Source organism: Haliotis rufescens, unplaced genomic scaffold, assembly GCF_023055435.1.
Source record: "Haliotis rufescens isolate VD_foot unplaced genomic scaffold, xgHalRufe1.0.p SCAF_48, whole genome shotgun sequence".
Taxonomy (NCBI): Eukaryota; Metazoa; Mollusca; class Gastropoda; order Lepetellida; family Haliotidae; genus Haliotis; species Haliotis rufescens.
Window position 1 is genome coordinate 945217 of NW_025964201.1, and position 27666 is coordinate 972882.

Sequence of the window (27666 nt, forward strand, 5' to 3'; positions counted from 1 at the left end):
AATTTGTGAGATTGGTGTAGGTTCGTCTATACCAGCAAGGTTCCGTCCATCGTTTCGGGGATAGCTAGAAGACCTATCCGGATTTTTGTCTACGGGGAACAATGCAGATCTTATCATCATTCTGAAACAGTCATCGCCTTTATTTTTTACATTAATTATGGCTTTTTTTCTTTTTATAATACGGGGGTAAATCTATGTAAGATCCACCTTTGAAAGGCATATAATTTGCTATATCTAAATATAAACTATCGATTTTATTCACAGCCCAACCCGAACCTCTATTAGTCCAGCGTTCTAAAGTTTCTTGTATCCTCTGAATTGATGTATCTAATGATGTGTCTATAGTATCAGATTCGGTTATAACTTCTTGATTGCTCTGGAAATAAGGTTCGGTATATTCAGTGCTATAGTCTGCATTACTTTTACTCAATGACATTTTAATCACAGCTGGTATTTTATACTATTTAAATCATCTAACTCCTTGTTAATTTTGCTCAATACAATGGGCTTAACATCATTAACATCCATGTTGGAATTAATATCCATCTTCCAACCTCTTAGGTATTTACCAACCCCGGCTGTGGGAACAAATTTAAACTCATTATTATCAACAACATCACCAACTGATTTATTATTATCTAGTAAAGCGATCAATTCAGCTCTTCCCATTCCAGAATAACCTCTCAGCCCAATTTTTTTCGCTTCAGCTTGAGTTCTCTAACAGTCTGGGGTTTGTTGTATTCCAAACCGAGTAAATCAATCAATTCAGCTTTTCTCATTCGAGAATATCCATGTAGACCACGTTGTTTTGCCAAAGCCTTCAACTCTCTGACAAAAGCCATTGTGATTTAATGGTATATACAAAATGATTCAAATGTCTAAATTGTTGTTTTTCATATATAGATATGTATTCTCCCCAACCTATTCCTCTCATTGATGTAATCTCTCTTCCTAGCGTAAATAATCTGCTTCCTGACCCAATCAGCACCGTGACTCTTACATAAACAGTAACTACCTTCGACCCCAATCCCACATACAGAACAAACGTATTTTTTATATCCCTGTCTGAAATAATAAGAATGGGTCCCACAGTTAACACCCACACATGGCTTCTAACATTGAATCGATTTCCCCATGAGTGTATATCTGCACAGATTCATGGTTATACACATATCATATCATTTGTCTAAAAGGTTAATCACATCTCCACTGGTCAGTCCACTAGTGAGCTGTCATCGTGACATAGCTCATAGCTTATGTGCAGCTAAAAATAGACAACAGTCTTCACGACATAGCTGAACAGCCAGTCAGTCCTATTTATAGATTAGCAGTCAGGGTTATTATTAATGGTTGATACGCAATAGAACATAGCTAAAAAAAGCCATGGTGGACATTCCCAAAGCTATAAATTGTATGTATGTGCATAAAACTGACATTTGGGTCAAGTTTCTTTCCACAAACAAGGAAGCATTCGTGCATGGCAGATTCAACATCCTTAAATGTTTGAATTGAATGAATGTCCTTGCTTACGCAGTTCTTCATAAATAAAATCTAATCTTAATATTCTGCGCCTGGCCCATTGTGACTGTGCTGCTTCGAGTTGTTCTACTGCTTTATTATGTCTTTTCTGCTCCTTGCCCTCATACTAGAAAATTAAAAATTACTGCTCGAAAAAGCTAAAGCATTAACAATAGCTCCACCGACCATCATCGCAATTGATGCCATATTAAATGAATATAAAATATTCAAATGTTCAATTATATAAAATATTCAAATGTTTAATTACTTCATTATGTCTTCTGGGATAAGCCCTTGTTTGATTAGCATATCTTTTGTAGCCATTGCCAATCCAATATCAAGAACCATCATACCGATATCATAACCATTAAATTCTAGCTTGGGTGGCGTGGCTTTAGTAATCATTTTAGCTATATTGGCATAGCCAATGGCGAAGCCGCTGACCACCGCTGAATGATACGTTGCGTTTACCAACATTTTACCGTCTGTAACTGGAGTAGTCATTATAACATTATATGAGGGCTTACCTCTAATTGAACTTGTTGTTGTGTAATCGGGGGTGACGGTCTTATAAAACAGCCATACCCCCTCTATAGCAACAACTCCTAGTGCATAGGGAGCCCAAGTTTTAATCCGACGACTATGTTCAATATTTGAATTATGTATTAGTTTTGCCTTCCTCGCTAGCGCACCCTTCCTCCACGCTGCGATTTTCAAAGGATTCTTAGTCACTCTGGCTTGTGATTTCACAATCGGGATTATTTCCTCGTTCAGTTGTTGTGATTGTGTTTCCACAATCTGTGATACAATCGGGGTTTGTACTTCTTGTTGTGTCTCCACAATCTGTGGGGTCACTTGAGTCTCCATTATTAGTAAGTGGGTTAAATTGACAATACCTAGCCGTTATTAAAGCGGTTGTTACCGAAGCTAAGAACATTCTGTATCTATGATAAAACTCACAGCTTACTGCGCTTATAGCGTGTTCGATGAATCGAGAGATTCGCATAAATACGGGCGATGTTCTGCCAGGATAGGAAGAAACGTACTAGCTACGACTGTGTATAGTTGTAACATAGCCGAACCTATTGTTTTAATCATGGTAGCTCCCAGACTCGTTACGTGAGTACAGTTTTTTATTTTCTCCATCGGTCATGTTATCAATTTTTTCGATGGTATAATTTCCCCAAAAATATTGGTAACATTTTCCACCGGCTACCAAAGCAGCGAGTCTTTCTCTATGTTTATCTAAAGATTTATCTGTAACTACTTCTGCATGTTGATCAGGTTTGAGCATTTGTTCGATGAGTTCATCGCATTCCATAATGTAATACCTGAGGAGATATTTAAGTCTAACATAATGGAATATGGCATATCCAATACAGCCCAAAATAATAAACTGTTGCGAAAGAATGAGGATTTCAAACCACATTATTACATAATAACTGCTACTGTTTAATTTATCGTATTTTTGTTATATTTTTGCTGTATTTGCTAAAATTTGCTATATTTTTGCTAAGCAGTTGCTATAATTTTGCTAAGCAGTTGCTATTTTTGCTATATTTTGGCCATATTTGCTATATTTTTGCTATATTTTTGCTCAGCAGTTGCTATTTTTGCTATATTTTTGCCATATTTTTGCTTAGCAGTTGCCATAACTTTGCTTAGCAGTTGTTGTTTTTTGCCATTTTATTTCTAAGCAATTGCATAAGCAGCTGGTTGATCGGTTTTTAATACGAGTTTACAATGCTTCATTTCCGCTAACAGTTTTCTGACTTTATCTCATTCGGGCTTGGTATAAATAACATCATTTTCACGTAGACATTCCTCAAATGAATCTCGGTCTTTGCAATGAAAGAGGGCTACCAATTTGGTCTGCTCCCTGAGATCTTTCAGGACAGTGTTGTATTTTTGAGTAAGTACACAAACGCTATGCTAAGTATGCCGACCGGAGAATGCTAAATATGAAAGCATATCTTTCTTTTTGGTAAGTTCTTTACTCGCACTGCAGTCTCCTTTTGTTTTTCATGACATACTCGTAAACAGTCTTGTAAACGGTCGCCCATATCAAATCTGTGCACCCCGGGATCATTCATTACCCAATCTCTCGATAACGTTTATAGTCGGCACAGAATAATAATATGGTCGAAAACATAGCAATAATGACTTTTGATAATATCTAGAATAAAAGCTGTTTTTCCACAACCCGTTTGCCTGCAGATGAAAGCTCAGTGTGGTTCTTAAGGTAAAAGATTATTAATAGATCTCTTGCACGAATCTTCCATTCTGTACATTAAGTTGGGCGTCCATAATCACGTACAAATATAAATTTAATTTACCAGCCGCTTCCTGGAGCTTCGTTATCTGTATAGTAATACCCTCGCTAGCATTTTCTATTCTCCGCCCACTGCTGTGTAGTTAGTCATCTTCAGTGGTTTGCATGTCGAGCCATAGCGCATACTTCGTGGCAAGGAATTTAGCAATCGACACAACCCACGAGAGACAGATCTTTCACGACCGCGTTAACTTCTGGGCTTCGTTTTATAGAAGGGAGTTTTTTAATCTCATCCCACTGTTGATATGCTCGCATGCCTTGACTATATAGTTGATTAGGCAAGCCCTCAATAGTCAATTCTACTTTTGTAATCTTGAGGTTGTAGAACTTCTCGGTATCTCTTGCAAATGCATCAGAGGGGTCCTCGAACAACATTAAAATACCCTTCAACTATCTAAGGGGAACGTTTAGATTGATATTTCACGTCGTATCTCTTTTGTTCCTGGTGATCTTTCGGTGTCGAAGCACGCGATCGTACAAAATGGTTAAACTTCCAGTATACTGGTTACGAATTTGTCTGGCTAATTCAGGATCTGTTATCATATCATACTCCAGTGAGATATTGTTAAAAGAATAGCTAGTACCATCTTCAGCAGCTTTGATTACTCTGCTGTAGTCATTAAAAGTAAGTTCGTATTCTAACCTATCGTCTAGGGATGCTTGATAGAAGGGCATGTGACTATCTAGTAATTCAAAGTCTAGTGGAATATAGAATTGGTTAACTAATGCATCAGCAACAGCCTTATATTCTACGACGGTATTATCGCCACTATCAGCACCCACACCCAGTCTCAATGTGTTCTGATTACAAATACCTTGGTATTGTAAGTTTTCCCATACTTTAGCCGTTCCCCAGAGATCCTTGTATCAGAAATATACATCGCTGTCGTCAATACTCAAAACTTCATTGCCGCTAATTTTAATCGTGATTTTCTTAACAATCGCACGACCTATGTTCTGAACAAGCTCTCTGCTAGCGTCGGTAGAATTCAAACTAATTGTAAATGGTAGTCGTGCAGTTCCCAGAACTAACACATGGTGTGCGTCGAGATTAGGAAAGCGAACCAGAAGTGTTTGATTCTGATCAATGGTACTCCGGTTATTAGTTATAGTTACAGACTGGCAAATTGCTTTGACCCCTAATGGATCCCGAAGTCTATGTCGTGGGTTTAACTTGAGTCTGTATTGCGAAGACATTTTTATATTGAAATTATGTATCCTTATGTTTAATATTAAAATGGATGATTTAAATCTAGATAACTTTGATAAACCGAGTACAATCGAAGAGGGTACTGATGAAACCAGGTTTATGAATCTTAATGATGAACTTTTACAATCAACCGTAAATGATTATTACAATGCCTTAAAAGAAACTTCTATTGGTCGTGACTATTCAAAGTTTACTATAGATAGTAAAGGAATATTGCGACTGCGTGGCTCTCCTTAAATTGATCTTAAGAATTCTCGTACTCTGAGCCCTGTCTTCGATAGCTGCTAAACATGGCATCAACACTGTTCGTGATGAATTAGGTTTTGTAGAATACTCAACTTTCTGTGAAGAATACTAAGGTTCTTCAGTCTGTGCGTACTGAACTCAGTAACATAGATAAAGATAATTTGGAAGAAAGCTCGAAGCTGGCCTCGGACAGACTATGAGAAATCTTGGATACCTACTACGATAATTCCAGGTTACAGGTACCATCCTCGGAGTTCAGTATTAGGGAATTACGAGGCCTTGACAAGGCAATGCAAACAATGCGAGGAGAACTCATCAATAATATAGCCAAGCTATCCGAACTCGACAAGCATATAGCTTATGAGAAACAAAACTTGAACAGGCGCGTGATGAATTCAGTAGACGCCGCGTTGCAGAAAGACTGTGTAACTTAGAAAAAGAAAGATCAGCCACCCTCGAAGCAGCTTTGAGTAATAGAAAGGCACTTCGTTCACAAATCAGTCGAATTCCAGAAACTATTGATCAAGTCGTCAATGATGACACTACATTGGCCGATAAAATTAAAACATTGTTCAGAGAACAGGGGATAACCATTGCCAGTATTTTAACCGCTAGGGATTTATTATATCGACTCTCGCGTTAACCGGTGGTACAGGCGGTACAGGAGGTGGCACACTGCCTAGTGATAAAAATGGTGTAAAAGAGTGGATAAAAAAGTATTTAAAAGCATTAGAAAAAGCACTGGAATAGCTCGTTGGGAAAGCCGCGTCTGCACTTCCCGGTATAATAGGGAGTATCGCGTTAACCGGTGGTACAGGCGGTACAGCAGGTGGCACACTGCCTAGTGATAAAAATGGTGTAAAAGAGTGGATAAAAAAGTATTTAAAAGCATTAGGAGAAGCACTGAAATAGCTCACTGGGAAAGCCGCGTCTGCACTTCCCGGTATAATAGGGAGTATTGTTTCCTGGCTCTTGAATTTATTAGCAATGACCACCACTTGGCTTAGTCAAAACTTGTGGGCACTGATCGCAGCAATTGCCGGGCTGTTGTACGTATCCGCTAAGAACTATTTAACCAAATCATGAGTAAACCAACTCCATCTACTATAAGCGCTGTTTGTTGTTGATTTTTAGCTGCAATATGTGGTGGCACTTGTAGTTGTGCGTTAGTAGATGTGTTAGTAGGAGCGTCAGTAGATATCTGTGGCTTGACTATTCCCGTTTCGCCTGTGTTTGTTTGCGTTATTAATTCAGTGTTAATATCTGAATTTATACCTAGTTCTTATTGATCAGTAGCAATAACAATTTTATTATTATAACCGATCACTTGACCAATCTTAAGTTCCATATTACTCGGAGACATGTATAGTCCCGGTGCATAAACGTAGTCTACTTTGGATTGAGCGTACTGTAATACATCTTGATATCGTTTTATAGAAGATGGTATGTAAACTGGTGAATTAATAGCATCCTCCACGTTTGCTACAAACTGTTTTTGCTCATCAAGCGCCGTCCCAGAACCAATTATTCCCGTTCGTGTTTGCGATTGTGCACCGAGAATTGCCCATACTTAAGTTCTTATTGATTCATTAACTCTTACAACTCCTTACAATTATTTTCTGTTTTATCATTTAGAAATTCATTCCAAGCGCTTGCTGTATCATTCAGTTGCACAATTGTTTTAACAATATAAGCTAAACCACCCTTAAAACTCATAAGATCTCCTCTCCAATCGTTACTCGAAAGTTCCCAAACATGATTAAGATTATGCAATCTTACAAAAAGATTGTTTTCCTGTAACAACTTAAATGGATCGAATGGTAAATGAGGTTTTTTTAACTAAATCATCACTTTCTTCTTTAACAGTTTTTTGTCCACTCTATGGAACACCTAGACCATGGTTAAGTCCTTAAAAACGCCAATCTTTACTCGTAGAAATATTAAATTCCTGACAAATACGCTCATACCCGAACCTATTGTACGGATTATTTGATGCATTCCATGCTCGATCCTGCGGTAATGGGGCACTAATTTCTTTAAGAATACATCTAATCTGATAGTACACGTGAAATGATAATACTGACTTATTTAGTTCAATCCTGGGGCATAAAGAGATACACCACATGCTGTTGTGGCACACCATATGGCAAAGTTTAACTGGTTCAGCCAAAATTGCATCGGATTGTGGAACCAATCCTGCAACATTTTATCGCTAGTTGTCATGACCCTGTATTTTTCAAAGATATCAGGGAAGTTAACAAAAACATTAGCACAAGAGGCACTTACTAAAATCGACTGATTAGTAATGTAAGTTGATTTCATATTTAAGTTATGATATAGTATCTTTTTATATTTAATATGTATGTTACACTCCCAGGAATAACAAATGATCAGTCTATTCAACTGCTTCATACTATTGATAACTCGGCTGGTCAACTTGAAGTCGCTCTATGTGATGTAACATATTACCCGCGGTGGACTAATATAAGTGCTGCAAGAAGAAATAATTGGTTTTTAATAGGTGAATTAGGTATTGATCACAATCACATTGTTATACCTGATGGGTATTACAGCGTATGCTCACTCAATGATTAATTTGTTAAGCCTTTGGGAATTAGTCTCACACAAAATGAGTCGAATGGGATGCTGATTTTAAACTCTGGAGAAAACAGTTTAATGCTTAACCCGAACGTAGCAGATACACTTGGACTTGTAAACTCCGGAGGAGTAATATTGACAATAATAAATCCCAAAGAAACACGGCATGGAACTAAATTACCTGAACTGCTAGAATGGGACTCGGTGTAGCTATTGTTGGTTTAATATCAACTATAATCGCCCCGCCTATGGTACTTTGCATGGAAATAGCCGCAGGAGTCTTAGGACTGGCAGGAATAGCGATAAAATTTATTTCTTGTAAGTTGCAAATGAAAGCATTAACACATGATAATATTCGGATACTCACCCAAGCAAAGTTGAACAGCATTGAGGATCATAGTTCAACAGCACTGACTGATTGTAAGATATCCGAGGAGCAGTTTCGTTTAGTGCTGTCAGAACTCACCAAATACAACGCAATGAAGCTGGAGATTCGATCAAATTCTCGTAAGACTAGTGGTATTAGCAAAGACGAGAAAAAAAAGTTCTTAGAACAGGGGAGACAACAAGCGCGTCAATTATTCGGTGCCAAAACCAAAGAACTTGTTGGAGATTAAAAATAGATTGTTTCCTATTGTTGGATCACATTTAAAGGAATGCTTACATAAGTATATAATAATGAAGAATTACAAACCAACAAAGGGAGAACTCGTAAAAGCAATCAAAGCATTTTTGCTCATGGACAAAATTATCAAATGGAGAGAGTTACCACAAGGTATATATTATATCAGTGATGTCAAACCACCCAAATACGGTTATCAATTGTTTCTTTCCAATTACCAAGAAGAGTATATAGTATGGTTTCCCAGAAAAATGAACGAAGAACTTAGTAAAAATGTTGAATATCACTTTGTTAAAAATAATGGTATGCGTATCAGTAAGAATGATAGAGAATATTTTCATTACAATTTAGTTTAATATCATGACGTTTGTTGATGCGCATCATCATTTTGACATAAAAAAAAATCATCTGTAGTAGCGGTATAGGTATACAAGTCTGGCTCCAGTGGAAGTGAGCCAGAATCACCATTACCTATACTACTAGTTCTATCCAAGTTCCTGTACTTCTGACACTATGTTATGATCTGTTGTTCTCACAATTGACCAAACCAACCGTGATAATGACGAGGGAGACATAGGTTTGAGTCTTCGTTGATGTCCGTCGTGACTGACTACACACATATGGTTAATGTCACCACATATGATGTGTTTCACAATGTACAATATTGGGAGGATATATTTAGTGAAAGAAAAACACTCTCTCTTGAGCAGCAAGTCCACAGACATATGAAGAAAGTAAAGAACAGTCAGACTACAATTGCAGACAGGACGAGCCCCTAGGTGACCAAGTCTATTTGCAAAAGGAAAAACAAACTGCAAAATAAGCAGAAATCCTATTACCGCATGATTGAGCAAACTTCCCCAGTTACACACAATAGCCACAATAAGATGGTATCACAACTAAAACAGAACACCTGAGGGTGGCCATGGTTGTTGAATGGGTTAGCCAAAGGTGCTAATGTTATTTGAAAGTGATGAAAGTTTAATGAATAAAACAAGCAGGTTTAAACGGTCGGTCACTTTTGTCATAAATTTTGTACCTCATAGGCAGTTTATAACTAAGTGTAATAGCGACATAGAACAAGTCATATTGACTATTCAGCAAGTGCTGAATCGCTATCATTCGGATAGATTAACAGATCTTTGCCGAGTTTGGCCACAAAAGCAATCATTTTTATCCTTTGTCCGGACAAGCACTATGTTTCCTGGTTGACGTAGTATCTAATGCACATCTGAATACTATTCGCAAATCAGATGGGATTAACCTATATATTGTTGAGGAAGGATTATCAATTGTAAACTCATCGAGGGTATGAACAGTTAATTTGAATGACATTTGGTTATCTCTCTTTAAAAGCACTCTGAAAATGCAAGCAGGACACAACCGGCAAACAACAAGGAGGGACCAGCAGAGAGGCAAGTCAAGGACAAGCTGGGGCAAACACTGACTAGCAAGTCCAGCCCATCAACTAGAGACACTTCTATAATGTGGCCTATATTTAGATCTGATAAATGACTGTACTCCGAGAGTGTTGTACAGAATGTAGCCCCTGCTCTTATATAATGTAAAGACAGTTGATTTTGCTAAATCATACGTTGAAGTGAACAAGCAGAACCTGTCAAGTATAATGAACCTAAATAATAAGGAACATTTCTTTAAAAATTGAGTACAGGTTATTTTCGTTTTAATAGTGTTGTCAGTGTCGACAGCTAAAGATGAATTATCTTTAAAAGATTAGGAATCTTTGTTTCCTGTAGTGATCACTACATACGTTTAGAACTGCTTTCCAGTGACATCCTGCAAGACATGAAAAGGTCGAAAAAGATAACGTAAGATGATATACACACAAAAGATAATACGATGACATGTCGTCATTCTTCTCCAAACCAGAAAAAACAGCGTTGGACTATGTCTCGAGGGCTATATCCTGTTATAAGGTGTTACAACTATAATCTAACTCACCACTTGTGATGGAGCTGTTTCAAGCTGAAACGTGTCAATCACACTGTCGTCATTCACTTTAACAAAATGGCCTCGGTCTAGCGGGTATTCAACATTCGTCTGACCTCCGGTTTACTAATCTCTTTGCTTTGGCGTGCCTAAAGGACTGCACAGTGAATCGCGGCGCCTATGACGACTGGGCCACCCGTGCCTGAAATTGAAAAAGAAAAAGTGAGAATGGAAGCAGGAAAAGAGAAAGAAAAATAAGATAGAGAATATCGACTTAAATTGAGATTGGAAGCTGATAAAGAAATTCGGCTAAAAGAATTTGAATTACAGAATTATCACTCTCTCAGTGCCTGAACAGGTGATGGTGCGTTGGTGTTTTTTTCCGCCATTCTGTGAACGTGATGTTGAGAAGTTTTCTTGAATTTTGAAAAGGTGGCTAACAGTTTGAAGCGGACTGCTCAGAAGTTTATTCACATTATAAAAATGCAATAATCCAAAAATGGCTATCACGTTGTAAACAAAAAGTTATTTTTAAAAAGCTTTTGACTCCGTTGTTGTTCGTTATAAACTATGGTACTGGTTAAGAACTACTGGTCTTCAGGGGGAAATGTACTCTATATTAAAAGCTATTTATTCAAATATCAAATTTCTTTGACTGTCCTGTTGGCTTACGACAAGGATGTATCTTGAGTCTGATATTAGTTCTCATTTTTTATTAGTTAATTATATTATGAAATTATGGCTAAGGATAAACATGATATTCAAATTTTCCCAAATGTAATAGAAATTTTGTAAATTATGTCATTTTAGTATTAGATTCTGTTGTTGGACTACAAAAACAATTTAACATTTTAGAATGTTACACCAAAGAGTGGAAACTATCAGTTAAGTATGATAAAACAAATATTGTCATTTTCAGAAGTGGGGGTAAGGTGCCACTGAATGAAAGATGGTTTTTCGTTGGCAAATGTGTTAATGTTCTGAGCCATTATACATATCTTGGTGTAATGTTTACCCATACAATGAACTTCAAGAAAGGTGTCTCGGAATTAACATCATGTGCAAAGAAGGCCTTAATCAATGTAAGGTCTGTCTTGCAGAAAGTGGGAGCTTTTACACCAAATATATTTTTTAAATTATATGATGCCCAAATCCAACCAATGCTGTTATGTGGATCAGAAGTATGGGGATTTTAGCGATACAACATTCTCGAAAAGCTACATCTTTTAGACTGTAAAAAAATCTCATCCGTTGGTCTATCAACATCCAATTGTATGGTCTATGGCGAGTGTGGCAGATACCTGTTATATATCCACTCGCAAATTAGATGCTTAAAATGCTGGTTTAATATTCTTGGAATACATGGACACCGAATGCCCAAACTTGCATATAATATGCTTGCACATTTAGACGACATGGGCAAAGTTACATGGGCATATTAGAAACCTTTTGTTTTCTCATGGCTACGGCTTTGTATGGTTAAACCAAACAGTTGGTGATATTAAACTCTTTTTGAAACAATTTCATGAACAATCTATAAATATATTTTACAAGAAATGGCATTCCACTGAAGAAAATAGTTCAATGTATGACTTGTATAGAACTTTTAAGAGTCTATTCAACCAGAAAAAATACTTATCTACATTAACATCAAGAATCATTTATTCAAGTTAGGACCGGATAGTCAGATATCATTTTAAATGAAGGAAGAAAAATGTCCACTGAAAAATCGAAGAGGATGTGCCCATTATGCCATTCAGCTATAGAAAATGAAATTCATTTTAATTTTGTATGTCCTTATTATTGTGATCTAAGAAACAAGTTTAAACCAGAACGCAATGTCTAATTATCCCGAACCTGCTTTATTTCTCCTCTTTTTTCAAAAGATGATGTTGTCATATTAAAACTTGCTATATATGTTAAAATGCAATTTCCCTCCCAACAAATTGTTAACATGAGTATATATCCAAATATGAAAAAACTACTTATTTGTAACTATTTTGTATATGGGCCGGACGCCTTATATAGAATAAATATATTTGACATGACATGACTTACCTATTGATAGGAGTTCGGATTATCAGGTTGTTAAGTTTTGAAGTCTTATGAATTGGTTCCTGAAGCTTACAGGCAAAAGTATACGTCTGCTAAGAAGATGGATGGTTCTACTTTTGTTGCGTTTGCAATGGAGAAGGAGTGATTGAGTGATTTGGGTTTAACACCACTTTTAACAGTATTCCAGTTCTGTCACAGCATGTCAGCTTAATGTGGGAGGAAAGCCCCAAGTGATGCAGGTCTCAGACGTTTACCACTTCGGTGAAACGCACGAGCACGGGTATGGTGCTGACAAATCTAGAAACATAATAAGGTCGAACCGGGATTCAAACCCACAATCATAGGTTTCTGGCGTGTCCAAGGGACGAATCGCGGAGCCTTAGACGAATAGGCCACCTGTGGATTTTCATCTGAGCCCACTTGTAGATATTGCTGCAAGTCAGGGTACATCATTTCTAACTGTAGAAAGATTGCTTTCAAAAACAGGTCATTCATCCCAGAATGCTTTTGTGAATATCAAGTCACAACCTTTTTATGGTTCAGAGTTAGGTGTTGTAGACAAGTCATCAAAGTATGTCGTTGTTAGTGAGGAGTACATGTACTTACCTTATGTTAGTAAAGGTTTTGTGTCACCTGAAGGTGACAGTTCCAATGTTATGCCCATTACCGTTTTGTGGGATACTGGTGCTCTTCAAACTCTGAGTTTGGCCACTTTCTGGGGAGTCATCAACGAACTGTGAGGTTTTAACCAATGGTTGTGGTTGTACCAGTGCACCTCTCCATTTCGTGAATTGGAAGACCGAATTGGTGTCTGGTTTGGTCAAGGTTTTCGTTGTAGCAACTCTACCTGATAAGGGTGTAAAGTTGCTCAATGGGAAGATTCGGCTGGGGGAGATGTTTGGCACAGCCTAGTGTTTCTTTTGAGCCTACCGCTTTGGAAAGTACTAAAAATCTTGAAAAAGAGTGAGTGAGTGAGTTAAGATTTAACGTCACATCGGCAGTATTTCAGCCATATCGTGACGAGAAGTACATGAATAATACATATTGTTATACAATATAAAACGCTGTCAAAGATGGACAGTACTAGCATATCACAGTCTATTTAAAACTAGTTGAGAAGATATCTTGAAAAAGAAATTCCAGGTACTTTTCCTTCGTGTGTTGTTACTTGCTTGTGCTATGGCAAAGCAAAGTTCTTCTGAAAATGATTCCAGTTGCCTGGTACCTTTATTGATCATTCTTTTAGACTGGGTTTGAATTTGGTCTTTCCCGCATATTCGCACAATTGTCTCGTCGATTATCTGTACCTTTTCTCCCAATACCCATTGTCATTTCGCTCTCACTTTCGGATGCGATTGTTCAGGCATTGCATTTATCTACCTTCTCCAGCTACATCTATTGGGAACTGTAGATGCAAGATTTCCTAATGTTTCAAAGTATGAACTGTTAGTGAAATGACATGAAAACAAGTTAAAATTGTTACAATTCATTTAACTTATTATCCATGGTGGTCCAATGATTAAGACACTTTTTTATTACTCTAACGTTCTAAAGTTCAATTTTCAATGTAATATTTATCAATTCTAAGATACGTGTATACAATGTTTACATTTTCTCAATGACCTTAACCTTCATGTGCAATGTGAAACCTCACAGGTCATGCCGCGACCTCTTCAAAACTCATGCTTTTCGAAGCACATGCTCACCAGTGTGTATTGGACCTCCATGCTGCCAGGTCCTCACCTTACTGCCTGCTATATTTGAACTATCTAAAGACACATGTGAGAACCTTTGCCTTTCATTGTTAGGTTTTCTGAACACCCTGAAATTGTATATATGCCGAAATATTAATTTAGTGCAAAATTGTTTAGATATTTCACACAACTGTTACATTATATTTGCAAATGTGTGCTTGGTAATTTTGCATAATTTCAATGTAGTCAATGTATTTATTGCTTCATTTGGATGTAATTTCGAATGTGTTAAATACTAGGAAAATTGGTCAATGTTTCTGAATTTACAGAAAGCTTTTGTTAATTGTAGTTTTCTGAACCTCATCAACTTGTCGACGCTTCAAGTTGTCACCAACTCGTCACCAACTTGTCATCAACTGTCACCAATTGTTCCTAAAGCCATGGCTCTAACTAAAAACTGTACTAAGTTAAACGTCACGAAATAAACCCTGTTGATGCGAGTGTTAGTTTTGCCGTCTTGCATCCACATTAGTTCAGAAAAATATACAGACAGTAGGGTGTAATTATTGGTAAAATGGCAGTATGTTGAACGTCTGACCGTAATGGAGGCCAATTCACACTCATCTTAGACTGTGCAGTCTGGGATACGTTTGAAGTTTTTTTTAAGCTGTTTATTGCTTAACAGTACATGTATTAAACGTTTAACCATAAAGCAATCTATCGCACAACAGGTGTTAATTGTTGAAAAGTGACATCTGTATTCTTAAAAGTCATGGCTACAAGAGACATGCGGGATTACTCGGACGTTTCCAATCCTGTAGAAGAGGACAAACACTGGGACATGCTGGGAGGCGAAGAGAATAAGGACACTTCACAACGTCCAGTACGACAGAGAATTCTTACGGAGAAAGGCAAAAGTGAACATTTACATCTGCTAAGGAACAAGAGTATTGCTGCTCTTTCTGCGTTGACTCAGATCAAAAATGAACTTGTTTCTCTTATGAACAATCACGATAATTTGCATTTAGTTAAATCTTTTCTTGATAATTTTGCTGCTTTGTTTTCCAGTTACAAAAAAAGAAGTTCTCAGCTCTATTCCAGTGAACTTGACACTCCTGAGGAGAAAGTGAAGTCTATTAAGCATGCTGCGGTTAAGCTGAATGAAGCTCATGGTTTCAGGGATTGTCTGATCAAGGTAACAGAGAATCAATTTCAAAACAAAATTCTATAATCAGTGGGCTATCTAAGCGTTCGTTTAAGTCTAAAAAGTCTACCATTAGCTCTACTAGGTCTGCTCATATTTTTGAGAAAGCGAAACTTGCTGAGCTCCGTGCAGAAAAGGCTATGCTGCATTCGATGACACAGGCCCAGACATCCATGCATGAAACGCAGCTGAAGATGAAAGAGCTTGAGCTCGACATGGAGATCGCCAAGACCAGTGCAAGAGAACAAATATTTGCCGATGCTGAGGTAAAGTCAACAACAGAGATGAAGGTAAAGATAAGAGGTACAGACGACGATGAGATGAATCAGATCTTTCCTTTTACATCCGAAATTAAACCTGATATAATTTCCAATGCTGCGAATCACTGCACTGACCGGCCATCTTGGCAACTATCGAATCCTTGTTCCAATCCTGTACATTACAACACTGGTCAGTCCTCGCAACCAAGGTTAGATCCTAATGCAAATGACTTTCTGCCAGAAAATAGGAATATTTCAAATAACTTTGTTCAAGATCATGAATGTTTATCTGATTATCAACTTCATTAATCAAACCATGTTTTCCTAGAGACTCAAAGACAGATGGCCAACGCCATGTTTCTACAACAACCGGAAGTCCCCAAGTTCAAAGGTGACTCAACGGAATTTGCCGCTTTCTTGATGGCGTTCGATGCCCGGATTGTTCCACACACACAGACCGATGCTGATAGGCTTTACTACCTAGATCAACAGTTGCAGGGAGAGGCAAAGGATCTTGTTTCTGGATGGCTCTACATGCATGTAAATACTGGCTACAGCAGGGCAAGAGATTTATTGATGAAAGAATATGGTGACCCATATAAGTTTCTACAGCATACTTGAACAAAATTCTTTCATGGCCTGTATTGAAAATTGATGACTATGTTGGACTTAAACAGTTCTCCTTTCTCCTGATTAAATGTTGTCATGTAATGCAAAACATTTCACGCATGCTTGTTCTTAATCATGCTCCACATATGCAAGCAATTGTCTTAAAGCTTCCACAGTATCTGCAGACCAAGTGGAGGGATCGCGTAACCCAAGCAAGGATTCGAAACCACGTCATTGGTTTTCCAGACCTGGTCGACTTCATAGACTTTGCAGCCAAGTCGGCGAACGAACTAACGTTCGGTAAGCAAGCTTTGACCAACTTACACGATGCATCATATCACAAGTGGACATATAATAAGGCCAAGCAGATGTCTAACAGGAATCAGACAACCAGTTTAGCAACTCAAGTTGGAAATAACACTTCACAAGGTAAACGATTTTCTTCAACTTGTTATTTCTGCAAACAACCTCATGATCTTGATGACTGTGGATCCTTTGCACAAAAGTCTCTCAGCGAGTAGCGTGACTTCTTAAAGGAAAGTAACCGATGTTTCAGTTGCTATGGCCTTAATCACTCTGCCAAAGGTTGTCTAAAAAGACACACTTGCAAAAACTGTAGTAGACGTCATCCTACCGCTATGCACGATAACAACTTCCAGCCACTGAAAAGGCCAAACGAAGTAGTGTCTGAAAGTAGTAACAAGCAATGAAGCGATGATACTCCTGTCAAACAGGTTCATGATGCTGCAAGTTGTAATGCTTCAAAGTCCAACAACTGTATCAAAACTGTTCTTCAGCCTATTCTTCCAGATAACGGTAGTACAGGCTGCTTTAACATGGATGACCTACGAGATCGACTTGGTGCCAAGCGTTCGCCTACTGTATTCAAGCTTCAGACAATAAATGGTATAGATTTCGGCCAGACATCTGCTGTAGATGACCATGTGGTTTCAGATCTTGACGACACGCAGCATGTAGATTTGCCACGCACATTTTCCAAAGATGTTTTGCCCGTAGATCATGATCACATTCCAAAGCCCGAACTACTGAAACAATTTTCTCATCTTAAAATTGTTTCTGACAATTTACCAGTACACATGCCTAATCTTGACATTGGTTTACTGATAGGCAGTAACTGTTCACTTGCGATACAGCCATTAGAAGTGGTCCCACCGCTAGGTGAAGGACCCTTTGCAGTTCTTTATAGGCATGGTTGGACAATTAATGGTCCAATACAGCTCAAACACAATCTTTCCAACAAAGATGTAATAGAATTGTTCTGAAAGAAATGGAATGGAAAAGTCAAAAGAATGCATTGCTCCTGAAACAGTTTTGAAATTGTTTGAGTTAGACTTCAATTAGCACGATCTTGGATCGACTCCAAACGAACGAGGCTATTCTGTTGAAGATTGTCGTTTTATGAAAGACACTGAACAAAATCTGAAATTCGTTGACGGCCATTTTGAAATTCCTCTTCAATTTTGAGATATGTCTCCACTCCCATGTGACAGGGAACAAGCTTTTAAACGCGTCCTTTGGCAAAAGCGAAAGATGCTAAAAGATGACAGGTACCATAAAGATTATGTTAAAATTATGGACACCATATTGTCTAAATGATATGCTTGTGAGGTCCCTGAAGATGAACTGCAACGACAAGAAGGTAAAACTTGGTATTTACCGCATCATGGTGTCTATCACCCAAAAAGGCCAAATAAGATTCGCGTCGTATTTGACTGCAGTGCTAAATTTGATGGTTGTTCACTTAATGATGTTCTGCTACAGGGTCCAGACTTGGCCAACTCTTTGATTGGTGTCCTCACAAGATTCCGCTCGGATGATATTGCTTTTTGGGGTGATGTGGAGGCAATGTTCCACCAAGTAAAAGTGCCTAAAGAACAACAAGACTTTCTAAGGTTTCTGTGGTGGCCTAACGGGGATTTGAACAGGACTTAAAGGAGTACAAAATGACAGTTCACACTTTTGGAACTGTGTCATCTCCCACTATTGCAAACTATGCACTGAAAGCTTCTGCAAGAAATGCAAAGTCAAAATGTGACGCAAAGGTTCTCGAAACCATAGAAAGGAACTTTTATGTAGATGACTGTCTCAAGTCTGTTGAAAACAACCAAGTAGCTGTTGACCTGATAACCAATTTGCAATCTGCATGCGCAGAAGGGGTATTTAATCTTACCACATTTACTAGTAACAGCAAAACTGTTTTGGCATCCAATCCCACAGAACATTGTTCTAAGGAAATCCAAACAGTTGATTTGAATTATGATGACATTCCAATGGAACGAGCACGTGGTATGTAATGGGATATAAAGTCAGATAGTTTCAAATTCTCCGTAGATTTGCCAAAGAAATCAATGACAAGGAGAGGAATTTTGTCTACAATGTCTTCCTTGTACGATCCTTCAGGCCTTGTGGCATCAGTCTTACTACCTGCCAAAAAGATCCTTCAAAGCTTATGGAAGGACAAGTCCTTAGGCTGAGATGATGAAGTCAGCACTGAGCACAAACGAGGATGGGAACAATGGCTTCAAGAGTTGGAATTGTTAAGAGGCTTAACTGTTAAACGCTGCTTCAAGCCTTCTTCTTTTGGCACAATTGTTTCCAGACAATTGCACATCTTTTCTGACGCTAGTACTACCGGGTACGGATGCTCAGCTTACCTTAGACTATGTGATGACCAAGATAACATACACACTGCTCTGTTACTAGGCAAAGCCCCTTTGAAAAAAACTCTGACCATCCCAAGGCTTGAACTGACAGCAGCTACAGCTTCAGTTAAACTTGGTCAGTTTTTGTTGCATGAGTTTGAGATCAGCATTGATAAAGTCACTCATTACACCGACTCCACAACCGTTCTTCACTATATCAGCAATGAGCGGAACAGATTTCCAGTTTTTGTAACAAACCGTGTGAAGATGATCAGAGATTACAGTGAGCTCCAGCAATGGAAGTATATTGATTCAAAAGTTAACCCAGCAGATATTGCTTCTAGAGGATCAGTTTCTCAAGTCAACACTCTGGTTTGATGGACCACAGTTTCTTGGAACTCCTGAAGTCAAATGGCCAGTCTCTGATTGTCATGAATTAGCTGAAATGGCTCATAGTGAGACAGTAGATACTTTGATCAATCATTATTCTTCATGGTATCGTCTAAAAAGAACTGTTGCAATTTACCGCAGATTATGCGCATATCTTCAGGTCAAGAAATCGCAATCCTCAAGTGCTTTGAAGAAGCAATCCACTGCAATGAACGAACCCCTCACCGTCCAAGAGCTTGCATCAGCTGAAAGAAACATTCTTAGATTTGTCCAATTGAACACTTACAAGTCTGAAATAGTATTTCTTGAGAGCACAAGCAAAGGGAAGAGGCCGAGCACATGTCAAATTACCAAAGACCAGTTCCATTCAAAAGCTGAATCCTTTTGTCAACGATGGTTTACTGCAAGTTGGTGGTCGTTTAAGCAAAGCAAATGTGCCTGATCTTGTCAAACATCCAATGATCTTGCCCCGTAAAAGTCATGTAGCTACCTTGATCATTCAACAGATCCATGATAAACTTGGCCATGCAGGTCGTAATCATGTGTTGTCTGCCTTGAGAGAAACATACTGGATTCCAAACGGAAACTCTGCTGTATGGTCAGTTCTCAACAAAAGTGTTGTATGCAGGAGATATAAAATGCCTACAAGTGTACAACTAATGTCAGAACTTCCAGCCAACCGTGCCAACCCAGCGCCTCCTTTCACATATACAGGTATTGACTTCTTTTAGCCACATGTTGTGAAAGAAGGGCATAAGTATGTCAAACGTTATGGTTCACTTTTTACATGCCTTGTCAGTAGAGCCGTTCATATCGGAACCGCAAATTCTTTGAACACAGATTCCTTCATTAATGCTCTTCGGCGATTCATTGCTCGTCGAGGTCCAGTTAAAGAAATCCACTGTGACAACGGAACAAAAGCAGTGCCAGGGAACATCGTCAAGCAATAGATGACTTGGATCAGTCAAAGTTACATTCTCACCTGCTTCAGCAAGACATTAGATGGAACTTCAATCCACCCTCGGCAAGTCATATAGGTGGAGTGTGGGAAAGGCTGATCAGACCTGTCTGCACTGTCCTGAATCCTTTACTTCATGAGTTTAGTCAGCAACTGGATGATGAAATGTACAGAACCTTCCTATGTGAGGTAGAAGCAATTTTGAATTCAAGACCTCTTACTCCAGTTTCTAGTGACCCTGACGATCTTGATCCACTCACGCCAAATCACCTACTCGTGATGAAATCAAAAATCTTTATTCCCCCACCTGGCGAATTTCAGCTAAACGGTGATTATGCACGTCAACGCTGGAGACGCATTCAACATCTGGCAAATGTCTTCTGGTCACGTTGGAAAAGAGAATATCTTGTAACACTACAACAACGTCAAAAATGGACTACTCCAAACCGCAATTTCCAATTGAATGATATCGTGCTCATAAAAGATGATACACTTCCCCGAAGCACTTGGTCTATGGGTCGTGTGACCGGAAGTGAGGCTGATGAAAGCGGATATGTCAGGAGTGTCATATTGAAAACAAAAGACTCTGAACTGCGAAGACCTATTCACAAACTCGTTTTACTAATTCCCTCAAACAATTGATTAAAATGTATGTTTGACGTCTTGTTAATAACAGTATCAACTTGCATTTTTGTAGGTCTGTTTTTTGCTGTTAAACACACCGTGAGTATGTTTAAGAGGCCGAGTGTGTAGATGCAAGATTTTTTCATGTTTCAAAGTATGAACTGTTTGTGAAATGACATGAAAACAAGTTAAATTTGTTACAATTCATTTAACTTATTATCCATGGTGGTCCAATGATTAAGACACTTTATTATTACTCTAACGTTCTAAAGTTCAATTTCCACGTAATATTTATCAATTCTAAGATACGTGTATACAATGTTTACATGTTCTCAGTAACTTTCCACAACCTCGTGACCTTAACCTTCATGTGCAGTGTGAAACCTCACAGGTCATGTTGCGACCTCTTCAAAGCTCATACATTTTGAGCAAAATTGTTTAGATTTTTCACACAACTGTTACATTATATTTGCAAATCTGTGCTTGGTAATTTTGCATAAATTCAATGTAGTCAATGTATTTATTGCTTCATTTGGATGTAATTTCGAATGTGTTAAATACTAGGAAAATTGGTTAATGTTTCTGAATTTACAGAAAGCTATTGTTTATTGTAGTTTTCTGAACCTCATCAACTTGTCGACGCTTCAAGTTGTCACCAACTCGTCACCAACTTGTCATCAACTGTCACCAATTGTTCCTAAAGCCATGGCTCTAATTATAAACTGTACTACGTTAAACGTCACCAAATAAACCTTGTTGATGCGAGTGTTAGTTTTGTCGTCTTGCATCCACAGGGACAACCCAATAGACACAAACAACGTCAAATTAAAGACGTCCTCAAGTTGCCAATGCATGTTCGAATCTCCATAAATGACGTCATGATCGAACAATGTTTTATCGTGAAATTGATATCGCTTCCTTCTTCTTTGTTCTTTTCGATTTATAGCGTAGCTCTCTTATATCATCAAATGTAAATTTCTCATTGCTTCATCATGACGTATCCGTGTCATAACCAATCATGTAGCAATAGCATACACAAATATAGTTGATTTCGACATAGAATAGTGTCATGATATATAATTATCCTTTGGTGTGCAATATTTCTGATTGATAAATCTAACATATGCTTACTTATAAGAATAGCGACTTTACATTTTTATATCACTTTATCAGGTCCCTGTAACATTTGCAAAATAAAACAAATTTAATAATACAACTGAACCTAAATGTATGTATGTTGTAATATCCTTAAGTTGCTGAGTGCGGCATTAGACAATAAACAAAACATAATATCTTTAATAATTATATTAACAATGCTGATGCTAAAAAATAATCTCCACAATATCCATACCTCTTTCTCTATGTTTAATATGAAAACATAATAACTCTTTTTAATAATCTGAAGGAATACTAATGACAATAATATCATAATAATATCATCATGTTCTCAACTGAAGTAGTCCTCAACACTACTTCATTCAGTGAAGAAACCCATGAACATATTATCTATGTAACATACATCAATGGAAATTAGATGAACAGTTGAAGTAAATTGTGAGTCTACAATGATTTTTGCAAGGCTGCTCTCATAAATGTCATGACGCTACGTATTCACAACATATTGTGCTGGGCACAGTATAACTCATGATTCTGGACTGAGGGAGGGCCGTATTCCTCCTTGTGGGTCACCTGCTTGGTAATATGGGACGGGACAACTGCAGGGGGTGAGGGCAGTTAAGTTGAAACAGACAGATAACAAAGATCATTTTACAAATGTGAAACCCCATTCCACAAAGAAAGAGGCGTAAGCTGAAACTTGGTGTTTCTAACTGACTCTCGGGGATACATTTAATATAACAAATTTTGTGTGTGTGTGTATGTGTGTATGTGTGTGGTAGTGTGTGTGTGTGTGTGTGTGTGTTGGAGAATGATGAAAACCAACACTGCCATCTGCAGAGCCTTGGTGAGCAATGGCACAGTGATTTATGAGAGTTTGTGCGTGAGTCGGATTTTACGCCGCCATAGCAATATTCCGGCAATATCACGGCGGGGGATTCCCACTTGTGCCTTTGATATGCAGAGAATCGAACCTGGACTTTCGGCACGAGGAGCGAACGCTTTTACCACTAGGCAACGCCAGCGGCCTTGATCATAAGATCAACGATATGTGTTTCCATTTTTCAAATGTTATAGTTTGCAATCACAGATAATGTTTATCACCACTGTAAAATGCAAGGATACCAGCATATCATCACCATTACCATCATCATCATCGTCGTCGTCGTCACCATCATTATCATCACCACCACCACCACCAGCAGCATCGCTACCGGTATCGTAATCACAGGTATATACGGTACTCCACACAGAGATTAACGAGGGGCATCTATTTGATCAGGGGTTATTTAAATATCCACAATAGCTGTGTGTCAGTATATCCAGTTTCTGTCAGTGCAGAAAAATACCAAGTCGGTCAGCTGTGAACACGGTTCTTCACCATTGGGTATCAGCTGATTTTCTTACGTCCTTGACACACAAAGACTTCTTGACATGATGTAACTTACAGGTAGAGGGGATAGTCGGATTGCAGACACGAGGTGGATGTCGTCCAAAGAGTGCTACGAACTACCAGAAACCGTTTCATAGATCATACTTTCTGTCTAGGAAACTATTCATTACTGCTGTACAGTATCAAATATATTGGAACAGTAAAAGAAAATAACGACACCAATTCTCAAACTGTTTAAAATTATATTCCCAGGATATATATACACATCCGGGCAATTGAAAATGCCTGCCCTTCTAATGTCAATCCTGTGCACTGTGAAATTGCGACCCCCGTGTTCCTTAAGACGTCATGTGCACGTCACCTGTTGTGAGATACGCATTGATATGATGCATGTAGTATCGCCTAAGATACCCGAAGCAAATATATCTCCATCGAATAACAATTTCTTGTTTGTTTCATTTTTTACCACCAATTAATTACAAATTGCACAATGAGGTGAGGTGAAATGGGGTTTAACGTCGCGTCCACGATTATTGCACTTTTATAGCGATGTGCATGCACGTGTGTGACGTGTGTGCGTGCGCGCGCGCGCGCGTGCGTGCGTGCGTGCGTGCATGCGTGCGTGCGTGCGTGCGTGCGTGCGTGCGTGTGTGTGTGTGTGTGTGTGTGTGTGTGTGTGTGTGTGTGGTGTGTGTGTGGTGTGGGGGGGGGAGGGGAGGGGGGGGGGTGAGTGTGAGTGTGTGTGTACATGTAGGTCTATTGGATATTGCATAAAACACTCATTTTGAGCGGGATGATAGTTCGAGTTGGATAAACACGTTAACTATGATATTCTTAAGGTAGAGAATGCCGCGCATGAATGTATTAATGGGATTCCCAGGTACATGGGGCCTTTTCGGCAGAATATCCACACAGAAGAGACTTTAATGGGGATCGTGTGAACATAATGTGATACCTGGTAGATTGTGTGTCATCAAACTGGACAACTTTGGTCTTTGACGGATTGTGGCGTAAAACACACTTATTCATTTACTTGTATCGGAAATTGAATGTTCACCTTAATTGTTATTGATGAACACGTAATATATTTTTAATAAATAAATGTAAATAAACGTTATAAATGTCATACGATTTCACTTGTCTACCATCTTGGATGCAAGGCGAAAACATTTCAGCGCGTTTGAAGCTTCTGAGAATGCCCCCTGCAGTGTTGGACGAACATTCTGTGGTAGCGCGGCGGTGTTGACCAGAGCCTGTCAGCATTTTTTCCTGTCCAGGTTAATTAGGTCTCTGTGTGTGTGTGTGTGTGTGTGTGTGTGTGTGTGTGTGTGTGTGTGTGTGTGTGTGTGTGTGTGTGTGTGTGTGTGTGTGTGTGTGTGTGTGTGTGTTCGTTCGTGTGTTTGTGCGTGTGTGCGTGCGTGCGCGTATGTGTGTGTATGTGTGTGTGTGTTTTTTTTTTGGGGGGGGGGGGTGAGAGTGTGGGGATAGATGATGGATTTAACAACAAGTAAGGTCATCTTGAGCGGGACGGTTTTCGTAGATGGATTAGCATATGAACTATAATTCTCTTTAGGTAGAAACTAAAGATCTACGATGTTCGACCTGGTAGAAGTGTGTAATCAAACCGCACAGCATTGGTCTTTGAATGACTGTAGCGCCAAACAAACTCATTCATGTACTTGATCTGAATGTTCATCTTAATTGTTATGGATAGTCACGGAGCCGTGATCCAGAGAACAGGGTGTCATTAGATAAAAATGAAGTAATAATAGGATTACCAGAACTTATGCTGGTCTACAGGTGGGGATTCCTCCCAGACAAAGAGATCACCCCCTCCTGCTCCTCCCAGACACAGAGATCACCCCTCCTGCTCCTCGTGCTATTCCTGGCCTGGGATAGATAAGCACGTTATATAGCAACTGTGTATATATTCAAGGCCTGGGATTGATAAGCACGTTATATAGCAACTGTGTATATATTCAATGCCTGGGATTGATAAGCACGTTATATAGCAACTGTGTATATATTCCTGGCCTGGGATTGATAAGGATATTATATAGCAACTGTATATATATTCATTGCCTGGGATTGATCAGCACGTTATATAGCAACTGTGTATATATTCAATGCCTGGGATTGATAAGCACGTTATATAGCAACTGTGTATATATTCCTGGCCTGGGATTGATAAGCACGTTATATAGCAACTGTGTATATATTCAAGGCCTGGGATTGATAAGCACGTTATATAGCAACTGTGTATATATTCCTGGCCTGGGATTGATAAGCACGTTATATAGCAACTGTGTATAAATCCCTTGCCTGGGATTCATAAGCACGTTATATAGCAACTGTGTATATATACCAGGCCTTTGTTGAGAAATACTTTCTTGCTTGTCATTGTATGTAATAAGAAAGATTATAAGAAATAATTTGTATGATCGTAGATACTATTTAAAAACATACCTTATTATTATCTTACTTTCAAGTAGTTAATGTAGTACACAACAGTCAAAACGCGACTGAATGGTTCAACAATAAAGTGGTCTCTGCCTTGACCCAACGAGATTCAACAAATAATTTATATCTGCCTCATGACTTCACATAGAATTATGAAAAAAAGATGAATTCTACAATGTTACCAACAATACTTATAAAAAAAAATTTTACCTTGAGATGTTAGAAAGAAGTGCTATTGAGACTCGGTCTTCAACCGTTAAGAAATGTCAAAAGGAAATGACACAGCCTCAAGATCTGTATCTTTATATAGCCTGTAGTAGGGTCAGTTCAAACCGGTTACAAAACGCAATGATTCAAATATAACTCTTCTGCAGTTTCAAACGATTCAAACACATCTTGCAATCATATATGGCCATTTTGTGATAGCAGCTTATGCAAACAAAGGTCTCAGTGGTGAAGCGTAAAGGCTATCCCCTTATCCATACTTATAAGGTCACCAGCCACAAGTCTTTAACAAGGCTGAAATAACTGTTTCATGTTTATTAAAAAGTTTAGATTTAAGTTCATACAAAATATCTTGCTACCGAAGTGATTATTTGTAATTGTTTTTTTATAGTAAGGTCGTATATAACTTTTTGTGTCTGACGAGAGTACACCAACACATGACATAGTGGACATGCCCGGAACATGTTATAAGTGTTTGTATATGGTTAAGTCATTCAGAATCATGTGTTGACACAGCCGATAGACGACTGGCTCGATTACCTGATTTGACGCGCTCAACATTGATCTATTTGTAACACAGGCTACCCCGACATTGTCCCTCGATCGCGAACGCTGGCGAGCTATTTTTAGCGTTGAACCTGGGCACCTGGGGCAGAACACCCCTTTCCCTATCATCAGTATACGACTTGTTGGTTGTTTGTTGGTTTCACACTAGGTTATTTTACATACAGATTTCGGGGTAGACATTTGGGAATCGACACGTAACACTATGTAGAAAGACAAAACGTGTTGGTTAATTCAATATTTGTTGTCTCTTTTAGGGACACAAAATCGCAGACTCATGCTTTCAAACATGCATTTCGGCTGTTTCCGATATTACACGATCGATTTATGATTTCCGGCTTGACCGTAGCAAAACAAAAATAGGAGATCTGCAACATTAGTCAAATGCTAATACTAATAGCATGTCACGGGGTCAAATGTAATTTATGATTGAACACATGTCCTCATACGTTTTAAGTTATCGACATTACACAATTTTTAATTGTTTTTTACAACGTCAAATACCAAGTGATCTTGAAACAAACAAAATTACGTTAGATGTGAGAGACACACTAAGTACGATCCAATGATATGGTTTACACATCTTATAACATAGGCACATTGTTTTCTCGGAACCCATACGTGAATAACGAGTGCATTAGTCACCTCGTCCATTCCTCTGCCTATGTCACAAGTCCACATAGTCAAAATAACACAATGATCTTACCTACTGGCGATGATAAACTGTTGTATGCTGAAATATGTTTCACACTGCTGTCATTCTTTACAACAAAATGGCCGCCCTCTCTTTCTTCTCAAAGTTGTATTCACTGAAATCCTACTTTCTCTTTGCCTGTGATATTTATATATACCCGTAATACAGCCTCTGACGTGGAACAAGGGTAACAGTGCAGGTATGTGCCCACATATATCAAATCCAGGTAACAATACCCCTAGTTCGCTCCAACACTTGAGTGGACCAATAGATACAGTGAG

The 27666-nt window shown here is 38.5% G+C and overlaps 1 protein-coding gene across 17 annotated transcripts in view; it reads right to left on the reverse strand.

Moving 5' to 3' along the window:
• The window catches only part of LOC124117252 (protein mono-ADP-ribosyltransferase PARP15-like), a 75031-nt gene extending 47365 nt beyond the window's left edge, over positions 1-27666 (reverse strand). For 14 of the 17 annotated variants that reach the window (XM_048383386.1, XM_048383380.1, XM_048383385.1 and 11 more), the window contains exons 1-3: positions 27398-27666; positions 25221-25332; positions 10489-10678 (exon numbers count right to left, since the gene is read on the reverse strand). The gene's annotated coding sequence lies outside the window, so the exon portion shown is untranslated. Of the gene's footprint in view, positions 1-10297; positions 10324-10488; positions 10679-25220; positions 25333-27397 lie in introns of all 17 variants that reach the window. The other 3 variants (XM_048383378.1, XM_048383376.1, XM_048383377.1) reach the window with 3 other exon arrangements.